The 14,196-nt window shown below is 42.2% G+C and overlaps 1 protein-coding gene across 9 annotated transcripts in view; it reads left to right on the top strand.

The window, feature by feature from the left end:
• Window positions 1–7,474: 7,474 nt before the first annotated feature.
• NCOA6 (nuclear receptor coactivator 6) overlaps window positions 7,475–14,196 on the top strand; it is a 99,363-nt gene continuing 92,641 nt past the window's right edge. For all 9 annotated transcript variants that reach the window (XM_068565540.1, XM_068565539.1, XM_068565545.1 and 6 more), the window contains exon 1: window positions 7,475–7,672. The gene's annotated coding sequence lies outside the window, so the exon portion shown is untranslated. The remainder of the gene's footprint in view (window positions 7,673–14,196) is intronic.

Here is a 14,196-nt window from a genome sequence, read left to right on the forward strand (position 1 = left end):
GGTTAGATTGTTTACTTGAGATTTTTCTTGTTTCTTTAGGTAGGCTTGTATAGCTATAAACTTCCCTCTTAGAACTGCTTTTGCTGCATCCCATAGGTTTTGGGTCGTCGTGTTTTCATTGTCATTTGTCTCTAGGTATTTTTTGATTTCCTCTTTGATTTCTTCAGTGATCTCTTGGTTATTTAGTAACGTATTGTTTAGCCTCCATGTGTTTGTCTTTTTTACGTTTTTTTCCCTGTAATTCATTTCTAATCTCATAGCATTGTGGTCAGAAAAGATGCTTGAGGGCTTCCCTCGTGGCGCAGTGGTTGAGAATCCGCCTGCCAATGCAGGGTACACGGGTTCGAGCCCTGGTCTGGGAAGATCCCACATGCCGCGGAGCAACTGGGCCCGTGAGCCACAGTTACTGAGCCTGCGCAGCTGGAGCCTGTGCTCCGCGACAAGAGAGGCCATGATAGTGAGAGGCCCGCGCACCGCGATGAAGAGTGGCCCCCGCTTGCCACAACTAGAGAAAGCCCTCGCACAGAAACGAAGACCCAACACAGCCTTAAATAAATAAATAAATAAATAAATAAATAAATAAATAAAAACAAAAACAAAAAAACTTGCCAAGCCTAATCGTCATTTAAAAAAAAAAAAAAAAGAAAAAAAAAAAAGAAAAGATGCTTGATATGATTTCAATTTTCTTAAATTTACTGAGGCTTGATTTGTGACCCAAGATGTGATCTATCCTGGAGAATGTTCCGTGCGCACTTGAGAAGAACGTGTAATCTGCTGTTTTTGGATGGAATGTCCTATAAATATCAATTAAATCTATCTGGTCTATTGTGTCATTTAAAGCTTCTGTTTCCTTATTTATTTTCATTTTCGATGATCTGTCCATTGGTGTAAGTGAGGTGTTAAAGTAAGTCCCCCACTATGACTGTGTTACTGTCAATTTCCTCTTTTATAGCTGTTAGCAGTTGCCTTATGTATTGAGGTGCTCCTATGTTGGGTGCATATATATTTATAATTGTTGTATCTTCTTCTTGGATTGATCCCTTGATCATTATGTAGTGTCCTTCTTTGTCTCTTGTAACATTCTTTACTTTAAAGTCTATTTTATCTGATATGAGTATAGCTACTCCAGCTTTCTTTTGATTTCCATTTGCATGGAATATCTTTTCACCTGTTTGCTTCTTAAGTTGGATGTTTTTGGTATTTCCTTCATATTTTAGTTAAGATATGAAGCTTCCTAATTTCAAAACTTACTACACTACAAAGTTATAGGAATCAAAACACTGTGGTACTGGCAGGAGGATGAACATATCAATGGAATAGAATTGAGAGTTCAGAAATAAACCTATCTATGATCAATTGATTTTTCACAAGGGTGCCAAGATCATTCAATGGAGAATAGTCTCTTCAGCAAACTATGCTAATACAACTAAATATTCACATACAAAAGAATGAAGTTTAACCCTTAACTCATACCACATACAGAAAGTAACTCATAATGGATAAAAGGCCTAAATGTAAGACCGAAAACTATAAAGCTCTTAGAAAGAAACATTGAAGTAAATCCTCATGATTTTGGATTTGGCAATGGTTTCTTATATATGACACCAAAAGCACAAACAACAAAAGAAAAAAAATAGATAAACTAAACTGCATCAAAATTTAAAATTTTTGTGTATCAAAGCACACTGTCAAGAGAGTGAAAAGACAACCCAAAAAATGAGAAAAATGTTTGCAACCAAATACCTGATAAGGGTCTAGTACCCCAAATAAATAAAGAACACTTACAGTTCAACAACCCAATTAAAAGATGGGCAAAGGACTTGAAAAGACATTTCTCCAAAGAAGATATACAAATGTCCATCAACAAATGAATTGATAAACAAAATGTGGTATATTCATACAATGAAATATTATTCAGCCATTAAAAGGAATGAAATACTGATATGTGCTACAACATGGATGAACCTTGAAAACATTATGCTAAGTGAAAGAAGCCAGACACAAAAGGTCATGTATTGTATGGAGTACCTAGCATAGGCAAATATATAGAGACAGAAGGCAAATTAATGATTGCTTATGGATGGAAAAATGGGGGATTGGGAGGAGGGCAATATCTAGATATCTAAGGCTTTCTTTTTGATGATGAAAATGTTCTAAAAAATTGACTGTGGTTATGGTTGGACCTATCTGGTTGTGACTATACTAAAAAACCATTGAACTGTACACTTTAAATTAGTGAATTGTACAGTATGTGAACTGTATCTCAATAAAGCTGTTTTAAAAAGACAAAGAATATGTCAATATCAACAACAGCTGAACACATGCAAACTCTAAAACCCAGCAATCCTAGCCCTAGGTATATATCTAGCAGAAAATTATACACATTTATCGAAAGACATGAGCAAGAATGTTCATAACAGTACTATTAAAAATAGAACTAGGGACTTCCCTGGTGGTCCAATGGTTAAGAATCCACCTTCCAATGCAGGGGACGCAGGTTCAATCCCTGGTCAGGGAACTAAGATCCCGCATGCCATGGGGCAACTAAACCCACACGCGGCAACTAGAGAGAAGCCTGTGTGCCGCAACTACTGAGCCCATGTGCTCTGGTTCCCGCGCACCACAACTGGAGAAGCCCACATGCCACAACTAGAGAGAAGCCCGAAACAAAGAGCCTGGGCAACGAAGACCCAGCACAGCCAAAAGTAAAAAAAAAAAAAAAAGACCTAAAGCGGAAACTGAAATGCTCATCATCAGTAGAATGGAAAAATTGTGACAAATTCAGATAATGAACCATATGAAGCAATGAAAAGGAACAAACTACAACTACATGCAACAATATAGATGAATCTCAAAAACACAAAATTGAGCAAAAGAAGCCAGACTCAAAAGAGCACATTTTGTATGCTTCCGTTTATATAAAGTTTAACACCCGATGAGCCTAATCTATGAAGTTAGACGTCAGAATATTATTTACCCTCAGGGGTGTGGGTAATAACTGGTAAGGGAGAACAAAGGGGCTTTTGTGGGGCTGGTAATGTTTTATTTCTTGATTTGGATGTTTGGACATGTGTGTTCATTTTGTGAAAATTCTTCAGGATTTACACTTATGAATTGTGTATTTTCATGTCGTTATGTTATACTCTAATAAAAAGTTTTAAATTTTCAGAATATTTTTGAAATCAGGTTTTTTTGTTTGTTTGTTTGTTTTTTATTTTTGGCTGTGTTGGGTCTTCGTTGCTGTGCATGGGCTTTCTCTGGTTGCAGCGAACGGGGGCTACTCTTCGTTGTATTGAGTGGGCTTCTCATTGCAGTGGCTTCTCTTATTGTGGAGCACGGGCTCTAGGCACGTGGGCTTCAGTAGTTGTGGCACGTGGGCTCTAGAGCACAGCCTCAGTAGTTGTGGTGCACGAGCTTAGTTGCTCCGCAGCATGTGGGATCTTCCTGGGCCAGGGCTTGAACCCATGTCCCCTGAATTGGCAAGTGGATTCTTAACCACTGCGCCACCAGGGAAGCCCTGAGATCAGGTTTTTAAGTCCTAAGAATACTTCTCCTTTTTTTGTGGTCATTTCTTTTTTTTTTTTTTTTTTTTAATTTTTTAATTTATTATTTATTTATTATTTTTATTTTTGGCTGTGTTGGGTCTTCGTTTCTGTGTGAGGGCTTTCTCCAGTTGCGGCGAGTGGGGGCCACTCTTCATCGCGGTGCGCGGGCCTCTCACTATCGTGGCCTCTCTTGTTGCGGAGCACAGGCTCCAGATGCGCAGGCTCAGTAGTTGTGGCACACGGGCCCAGTTGCTCTGTGGCATGTGGGATCCTCCCAGACCAGGGCTCGAACCCGTGTCCCCTGCATTGGCAGGCAGATTCTCAACCACTGCGCCACAAGGGAAGCCCCCTTTGTGGTCATTTCTTGATACTATTCCATTTTTTTCAATTATGTAGTTATCACTATATTTCTATTTTTCGATCTTTTCTTCCTAAGAGCAATCTTTTTCCTATTGTCTGAAAATTGTTGAGCTGATTGTGTAATAACAAGTCACTTTACTGCCATCTACTGGTAAATTACCATAATAAAGTTACACATTACAATGTCTACCAGTGAGTGGCACCCATTTACAAGTGATGTCCTCCTGCAAGACACAATTCGCCAAACCAAAGGTGATAGATAGCCTTGTCATTTGGCACTGTTGTGATGAATCCCACAGACAGCAGAATGTTGATGCTCTCTAAGTGATTTTATTCTATCTTCATTTTTTTTTTCCTGTTTGATGTTGTTCTTAAAAACATGGTTTTAAGTATTCACTATCAATCTTATCACTGCAAAGCTTAAGCCCATTGGACAAACATATGAAAACAGAAGTTCAATAAATGCCAATCAAATTGTTCACATCAAAGAAAAATTGATTTACTTTTTCTTTATCTAAATCTGAATCCAGAATAGTCCTTGATGTCTTAGGACTGCTTTCCTTGCTCAAAACATTTTGTGAAATAGCCTGGTAACCTCTTCAGAGGCCTCTATTAGTCTGCTGCTTGTTGAGGCTATCATAAGTGCTAGGCACTCTTCTAAACATTTTATATCTACTAATTCATTTAATCCACTACTAATTCATTTAATCCACTACTAATTCATTTAATCTTCTAATCCTCATCTGTAAGGTACCCTAATTATCCACACCTTGCAGATGAGGCAACTGCAGCACAAAAAAAGTTAAGTTATATTACAGGTGATGATATTACAAAAATACTTTCTTTGGGGAGCTTATAGTCTGTTGGGAACACAAAACAAAATACAAACCATGTAAGGATTTAAAAACAAACAAAATAAAGGAAAAAACACTTTGGACACTACAGGATGAGTCATTTTTCTTCCTTTTGGTCCAAGTTCCCTCATCTGTATGACGAGAACTTTGGATTTGTTCAAGGTCTCAGAACTTGAGGATTTTGACTTCAGAGTCGAATCTTGTAATCACTGTGCTCTACCTAGTGCCATTTCATGGCCTGTTTCTGTTCCTTTGCTGCCTTCATGTGGGCAACACATATCTATGTTACCTATGCTCCTGCTATTTTCACCTATGGGATGTTTAGGTGCCCAAATGGGCCCCTGGCTGCTAGCTCCCTACATCCTTGCTAATACCAGGAAAACCTCCTTTGGTTTAAGGACATGAATAATAAGGCAAAAAAATGAGGATATTGGCTCAGGCCCTGGCATATTTTTTAAAATTGTGATAAAAAATATATAACATAAATTTTGCCATTTTAACTATTTTTTCAGTGTATAGCTCTGTGGCACTAAGTACACTACATTGCTGTGCAATCATCACCACCATCCATCTCCAGAACGTTTTTTATCTTTCCCTACTGAAACTCTGTACCCATTAAAGAGTAACTCTCCATTACCCCCTCTCTCCAGCTGTTGGCAAGCAGTATTCTACTCTGTCCCTATGAATTTGACTACGCTAGGAACCTCATGTAAGAGGACTCATATAGTATTGTAGTTGTCCTTTTGTGACTGGCTTATTTCACTAAGCATAATGTGTTCAGGGTTCACCCATGTTACAGCACATGTCAAAATTTCCTTCCTTTTTAAAGCTGAATAATATTCCATTGTATGTGTATGCCACATTTTATTTATCTATTCATCTGATACACGTGGGCTGCTTCCACCTTTTGGCTATAGTGAATAATGCTGCTATGAACATGGGTGTACAAATATCTGTTTAAGTCCCTGCTTCTACTTTTTTGGGGTAAATATCCAGAAGCAGGATTTCTGGATCAGATGGTAATTCTATATTTAACTTTTTGAGGAAACTTCAAACTGTTTTCCACAGCTGCTGCTGTGGTAGTAACACAGGAACGCAGGTAAAAGTTTATTAGGTATACACTTAAGAGGTTTGCATTTTCATGTATGTAAATCATACCTCACTTTTTAAAAGTTAAAAGAAAAAGCTTAAAAAATTTTTTCCAGGCTCTTGTAAATCCTTTTGATGTTAATTTCATGGGCTCAAGCGCCTGAGGTGCCCCCTTTTGGCCATCTGTGGTTCTCTTTATTTTTCTCTGCCCTTTTGGGCCCAGTACAGAAACAAATATTTACTGAGCATCTCCTCTGTGCCAGACCCTGTGCTACGTGCTGAGGAAACGGGGGTAAGCAAAATCGATAACGTCTCCCTCCTAATGGAGTCCACATCCTTATGGCGAAGACAGGCAATAACCTAGTGAGTCCTATTGAGGACAAGTAAGAACCTGCCTGGGGAGTCCTCAGGGAAGATGTCCTTGGGGTAGTGATATTTGAGCTGGGATCTGAAGGCTGATAAATTATCTAAGGTGGTGGTGGGGGAAGCATTTCAGGAGGAAGGATCAGCATGTGCAAGGGTCCTGAGAAGGAAGGAAGTACAATGTGTGAAGATCAATGTAGTTACAGTCCAGAGAGAGGGGAAGAGGGCCCTGAGATAAGTCTGGAGATGTGGGAAGGGCAAGAGTGAGACATCTATTTGGCCTTTATCTTAAGAGCAATGTGAGTCATCAAATAGTTTTAAGTAGGGGAGAGACATGATCAGATTTCTGACTTAGAAACATTACTCTGATAGCAGGGTGGCGAATAGATTGGAGGGGAGCTGGGGAGAATGTGGAAAGGCCTTAGATGGCTACTGCATCAGTCGAAGCATATAGTGTGTACTCAATAAATATTTGTGGAATGAAAGGACTCCTAACTCTTTTTCTTAGATGAGACCAATATGCCTGAGCTGTGTAATCAGCTAACAATCCACCTGCTCCTCTATCTAACATGATGCTTGTAATATACCCTTAACTCCCATTTTACAGATGAGAAAGCTGAGGTTGAGGCAAAGAAAATCCCACAACCATCAAGAGTGAAAGCCAGATCTGAATCCAGGCCTGTATGACAGACATCAAGCCCAGTGCTGGGGAGGCCTCTTGACATTTGGGGAGAGGGGAGGGGGGCCACACTCCCTTGTACCCACGAGCTTGCTAGGGAAAAAGTAGAGAGGGACTTATAGGCAAATAATAAAGGCTAAAGGTTATCTTTATCACCACTGACGTTATTAGATACTATGTGTCCGGCACTCTGCCAACTGCTTTCCATGCTTTCCCTCATTTCCTCTTTGCAAAGACTATTATTACCTCCATATCTCAGGTGCATAAACCGAGACTTGGAGAGTTGACTTGCCCAAGGACACTCAGCTAGAGAGCTCCTATAGGACTGTGCAGCGACTCCAAAGTGGGGGCAGCAGCCACTGGCGATATTACAGCTCCAGGAGACAGACAAACCCATTGAATCCCGGCTCTGAGCTTTGCACCCACCTGAGCTGGCACACGCTCTGGCCCACTCGACCCCGCTCGGCCCCGCGCGGCCCCGCGCTCCTGGAGACTCTTGGTCACGTGACCAAGGCCCCGCCCCCGGTCGGCCCCGCCCTCTCCCGCGCTCCCTCCCTCTCTCCCTCCCTCCCCCTCCCTCCCCGGCCCGGTCCGGCCCATCCCCCTCCCCGCCGGCTCCCTGAGGCCCAGCCGGGTCGGGCTGCGGGCGGCCGGGCGCCGACGGCCGGACAGACGGGCGCACGCGAGGACGAACGGACGGACGGACACACGGAGGGCCGCGGGCACGCACGGCCCGGGCCGGTGCTCCGAGGCCCGCCCGGGAGGGCAGGGGCCGCGCTCAGGTGAGGTGACGGCGACGCGGGCCCGTAAGGGGTGGGCCCGCTGGGCGTCTGCGGTGCCGGCCCGGCTGGCTCCGCGGGAAGGAGGCGCCGCCCGGGTCCGGCGCGGGAAAATGGCGCCGGCGGACCGTGGAGCACGGCCCCTGTGCGGGCCCGGCCCGGAGCCGCCCCGCCCGCCGCGCTCGTGTCCCCGTCGCCATGTTGGGGAGCGGGCCCGGGGCCTGCGAGCGCGGGTGCTGGGGAGAGCTGGGGGTCCGGCAGGGTTGGGGAGGGTGCGGGACACGGTGTCTGGGGCGCTGAGGGAGTGCTGAGCCAGTCGGGGTCTGCACAGGGTGGCGCTCCAGGTCCGAAGAACTGGCGGGAGCCGGACGTGTGGTCGTGGCCGGGGTCGCGGAGAAGGAGCGTTGGGTCCAAACGGAACCGGCGTCAGGATCGGTGGGGTTAGGGGTGCAGGACCTGGAGCTGGGTTAGGCCGTGGGACCTCAGGCTGGCAGGGCGCGGAGGGGCGTAGGATTTGAGTTCAGGCTGGCAGGGCTGGGACAGTTCTTTGCGGCGGGTGGTGAAAGGGTTAATTAGAATTGGGGGCCCTTTCGGTACTGAGGCGGGTATCAGATTGGGGTAGTCCTCAGAGTCGCGGGGCAAGTCCGTGTAACTCCCAAGGGACTGAGGACATGTATGCCCCCAGGATCCTCCACTCCTTATTGGCGAGAGCAACAGAAAAAAGTAAGGCTTTGATGAAGAAGAGAAGGGGGATTGAGGTTTGGGTGCAGGAGCTGGCCAGCAAAAGGGAAGCAGAGTGTAACTGGTGTGCAAGGTGAGAGAGAGCCTCCATCAACTTAGGGAGTTTGTGTCTTTAAAAGGAGGGACCGGGCTGTTTGTGGGCGGTGACCCAAGGTGTCTTCCCAGGAAGGGGACAGCCCACTGTTTTTTAAGAGCAGTGTCACCTGGGGAGGTCATCAGAAAGGCATTATCGAAGCTGGTGAGAATGGTAAAGGAGTGAATGTGTAAAAACTACAAAGTCCTTGGATCATGTAACGATTTCAGATCATGTAGTGATTTTCGCTGAGATACGGACAGGTAAAGTTGACTTCTCGAGATCTTACCAGTAAATGGCAGAAGTAGTACTGGAACTCAGGCCTGTTGCCTCCTGATTCACCACCACTGCCTTAGAGGAATTTGCCAGGTGGGAGAAAAGTGTTAAGAAGTCAAGCATGGCAGCATATAGCAAAGAAGTATTAAGTAATTTATTTTATTTTTATGGTGAGTTTGTCAGTACAGAAACTGAGGGGGATACAGGAAAACTATAGGTAACCAGCTGTTTGATCATTTCTAGTGCACTTGCATTGGTGCAAAGAAGTTATCTTCAGGATCCTTTTGACTTACAACTTTGTAGAGTTTTAAGAGATGCTCCTTCTCTTCTAGGTGTTTGCTGTACAGCAAAAGGACACAAAAAGCCTAAAAAAATAGCAGTGAACAAGGGTAAAGACCCAGGATCTCTATCATGACCAAACTTTTTTTTTTTAGTTAATTAATTAATTTATTTATTTTTGGCTGCATTGGGTCTTCGTTGTGCTCAGTAGTTATGGCTTGCGGGCTCTAGAGCGCAGGCTCAGTAGTTGTAGCGCACGGGCTTAGTTGCTCCGTGGCATGTGGGATCTTCCCGGACCAGGGCTCAAACCCGTGTCCCCTGCATTGGCAGGCGGATTCTTAACCACTGCACCACCAGGGAAGTCCCTATCATGATCAAACTTTAATTGAAGTTTGATTATGATAGTGAAGAGTTCAAAGTCCCCATGGGCTATGAGAGAGTTCTCAGTCATGATACAGTAGTCCCAGGGCTCCCATATAATCAAAAAAGACTTTCAACAAAAAGGTTATGAGGATGTTCATAGCAATAAAATTTTCAATGTATGTTCAGTACCCTTATACAGCAACACAATTCATTTGTTTTGGGTCTTTCTAATGCAGGAAGGCCTAATCTTGTCTGTACCATGGGCCCCTTTAGCATCTAGCGAAGCTCATGAATCCCTCTCAGAATAATATTTTTAATTGCATAAAACAAAATACATTGGGTTATAGAGAAACCAATTATGTTGAAATACAGTTACCACAATATACAAATTGTGATATAGTAATATAGATATACTTCTTTATCAGCAAATTATGAAATCAGATCTAGTGGTGGGTCTGATAATTATATCAGATGAACATAAATAATTCTTTAAGACATTTGCAATAACTGTAATATGATATAAAGATATCTGTGACTACTGTGGCAGAATCACAGATACTGCTAATACCAGAACGGTTTATTGCCTACATTCATATTTGAAGAAAATGGTAACTTTCAGTTAGAGGTTAGTGAAAATAAAGAGGTAATTTTTTTCCTATCCAAGTTCACAGATCCCCCTCCCCCCTGCCCCTGAATTCTGTCTGTGGACTCCCATCTATGAACCCCAGGTTAAGGAACCACAAAGGATGTCTTCCATTCAACAGACATTTACTATGCGCTAAGATATCTATTATGTCAACCATTATGCTAGGCTCTGAGGAATCAAAGGTCTTTAAGGCAGGGCAGGGTCTTTTCACTTTGGATATTCAGTCCCATGAGAGAAGTGAACAAGTAAACAATGACAGTTCAGGATGTTAAATGCCAAAGGAGAGTTATCATAGGTTCTGAGGACACAGGTAAGCATGTCTCTGCCCTAGGAATCAGGGAATCAGGGAAGGCTTTGGAAACGAGTGAGACTTGAGATGTGTCGTGAAGGGTAGAGGAGTTTGCCAGATGCAGAATTGGAAAGAAGAGCTTTCAGGTAAGGGCATGCATTTTCAGGGAATGTAATTTAATGTGGTTGGAGTATAGTGTGTGTGTGAAAGAGTGATTGGAGATGAGACTGGGAAGGTTGTTTGGAACCTGGTTGTGGAGGACCTTGCTAAGGAATTTGGACTGAATCCTTAGCTTTTAGAGAGGCTTTCAAGAAGCGGAGTTACGATGAGGTTTAATTTTTAGGAGATAAATGGATATGTTTTGCAGGGAGGGTAGGCTGGGAGATCAGGGAAGAAGTAATGAGGGAATGAGGGCCTGAACCAAGGCAGAAGCTGTGAGCATTGAACAGAGTTAGACTTTTCAGGTATTGATATAATTACATTGTGAGTGATGAGAGAGAGGGGGAGTTTTTTCGATTTCTAGTTTGGGGTGGTGGCTGTCAAAGAGGTTAAAAAAAAGGGTGAAAGGAAAGTGAGTAAGAATTGTCACAGATAAGGGAGAAGATGGTTTTTGGTAGAATAATAGACTTTTGGAAACCATTGCAAAACTGTCAAGTGTGATGTCATTTATTGCTTGAGGAAATCATATGTGTCAACAGTGAAAAGACTGGGAAAATATTCCTAGAGTATAGGAAAATCACAGCTATCAATGTCAGGGGTTGGCAAACTATGGCCCATAGGTCAAATCTGTTCCACCACCTATTTATGTGAATAAAGTTTTATTGCAACACAGGCACACTCATTTACATATTGTCTTTGGCTGCTTTCACAGTACCAATGGTAGAGTTGAGTAGTTGTGACAGAGAATATATAGCTCACAAAACTGAAAAATATTTACTTTCTGGCCGTTTACCAAAGGTGTTTGCCGGTTCCTGATCTGTGTGTCTGAATGTTGGACATTAAACTTCTGATTTACCATCCAGTTCCTACATGAGAAGAATAACCATCTTGACACTGTCTTTCTGGCTGGGTTCCCCATGCTCTGCGTATCTGCAGCATGACATAGACCCCTGAGTATTTTATTTTTATTTATTTATTTATTTAAATCTTTACATTTATTTTTATTTTTTAATTTATTTATTTTATTTATATATTTTTGGCTGCATTGGGTCTTCGTTGCTGCGCACGGGCTTTCTCTAGTTGCGGCGAGTGGGGACTGCTCTTTATTGCGGTGCACGGGCTTCTCATTGCAGTGGCTTCTCTTGTTGCGGAACATGGGCTCTAGGCATGCGGGCTTCAGTAGTTGTGGCACGTGGGCTCAGTAGTTGTGGCTCGCGGGCTCTAGAGCGCAGGCTCAGTAGTTGTGGCGCACGGGCTTAGTTGCTCCGCGGCAGGCATGTGGGATCTTCCCGGACCAGGGCTCGGACCCGTGTGCCCTGCATTGGCAGGCAGATTCTTAACCACTGTGCCAGCAGGGAAGCCCCCCACCAAGTATTTTATATTGGTCAGTGATGCCAAGGTTTACTGTTTTGGGGTCCATTGTGGCAACTGTGGTTAGTGCCAGGTTTTTACAGTTTAGACCTTGCCGGGGCTTGTTTTGTCATTTTTCTATTGGGTTGTCTTTTTCAAAAGATTTCTTTATATTTTCTGATTATTAATCCTTCCTTGGTTATACGTATTACAGATACCATTTCCCAATTTGTTGCTAATCTTTTTAAATCTGTAAGCTGTCTTTTGTTAAGAAGAAGTAGTGACACAGAGACACAGGTGTAGAGAACAAACATGGACACCAAGGGGGGAAAGTGGTGGTGGGATGAATTGGGAGATTGTGATTGACATGTATACACTAATATGTATAAAATGGATAACTAATAAGAACCTGCTGTATAAAAAAAATAAATAAAATAAAATTCAAAAATTCAAAAATAAATAAATAAATAAAATGGAGAAAAAAGACGTTCTGAATTTTAATAAAGTCAAATTTATCTATCTTTTCTGCCCCCAAGATTTTGAAGTTATTCTTTATATTATCTTTTTGAATCTCTATTGTTTTGCCTTTTATGTTTAGCTCTCTATCTGGAATTGACTCCTGTGTGCGGTGTGAGGTAGGGTCAGTTCATTTTTTCCTAAGTACAATTAATTTTCCCGGCACCATTTATTGAATGGCACTTATTTTCAAATTATGAGCCCTTTTTTGGTGAAGTCTTATCTAAGGTCCTATTTCCAGCTGCACTGCTTGCTAATTGTGTACCTTGGACAAGTTGTATAACCTCTTTGCGCCTCAGTTTCCTCATCTTTAAAGTAAGAATAATAGAGTTTTTGTGAGGAGTAAGTTAATTCATATAACTTGAGAACAGTGTGGCATCTAGAAAATGCTCAATAATGTTAGCTGTTATTTAGCATTATTGTTCATTTCAGATTCCTAGGCACAGAGTGGAAGCTCAATATGCTCAACACACTTGTAGAATTAATTTGATTTTCAGGTCAAAGCAGAATGGCTGAGAGTTAAGTGTTGCAGGAGATGCTTCCAAGTTGCTGTTTAATTTTAGCTGCTGCCTTAGACTATCTGCTGGAATAGAACTCCTCCCTGTAGTTCTTTGCAGTCCTCACTACTCTCTTGCTTTGTTCATTTACTTTATCATCCTATAGGCATTTGATTTTCTGGTTCTAAATTTACCGAAGTTTTAAATATTACCTCTCCTAAACCAATAAATGACATATTGGGATATTGTCAGGATGGCCAGAAATTGACAGATGAGTTTGTGGGCAGGTAAAAACTAAAATCTGTTTCTAAGGCTGAATCATTCTTGGTCATAATGAATAAATTGATAATTGAAATTAAAAGATGAGATGAAATTCAAATCACTGAATATTTAGGCATCTACTATGTGCTGGGTACTGTATTAGAAATTACCACATTGGTAATAGAAAAGAAAACTAGCTGACCAGCTTTATGAAATACTACAGAAGAGATCTTTTTACTTACGATATGGAGCTATTTTCCAAGAGAGCATTTGGATGACAGAGAGGAAATATAGGCATTTATTCACTTGTCAAACATTTATTGAACCCTACCACGTACATTGGGCTAGAACTTTGCAGAATACAAGGATTAATCTAGCCAGGATTTCAGTGTCATGTGGGGTGTATATATAACGTGTTATGGAGCTGGGATATCAGAGGATGGTACCTCAAAGAGGTGGCCTTTAAGCAGGACTGCCCAAAACGGTTAGGATCTTCATACTTAGAGATGAGACAGTATTTTTCCAGGCTGAGTGAAAGCATGAGTGTAGAGATGGGTGTTTAGGAGATAGTAAAGAGTCTAGTTTGGTTGGTGATCAGGACTGTCACAGGGCTGTTGTTGAAGTTGAGGCTGGAAATGGAGATTGAACAACAGCAATAATAATAGCAGTAGCTCTCATTTTTTACATGTGTATTACTTGCCAGATAATGTGCCAGGCATTTCATAAGTGGCATTTCATTTAATCCTCACAACAACCCTGTGAGATAGGCACCAATTTTTATCCCCTTTTTATAGACAAAGAAACTCAGAAATAAAACTAACAATTGACAGAGAATGAATTTGGGTCTAGGCAGTCTAATTCCAAAGCCTGTGTTCTTAGTCTCTGCATGCTATACATGGAAAGCTTTGAATCCTTTTCAGTTCCAGGCTGAGAAGTTTGGAATTGTTTGACTAGGTAATGGGAAGTCATCAAAAGTTCTTGACCATACGGTGACATAATGAAATCTGTACATTAGGAAAGTAAGCCTGGTCATGGAGTGTAGGAGCAGCATGGGGAGAAAGGAGAGATATGGAGCTA

The sequence above is a fragment of the Eschrichtius robustus genome, chromosome 16, assembly GCF_028021215.1.
Source record: "Eschrichtius robustus isolate mEscRob2 chromosome 16, mEscRob2.pri, whole genome shotgun sequence".
In the NCBI taxonomy this organism is placed as follows: domain Eukaryota; kingdom Metazoa; phylum Chordata; class Mammalia; order Artiodactyla; family Eschrichtiidae; genus Eschrichtius; species Eschrichtius robustus.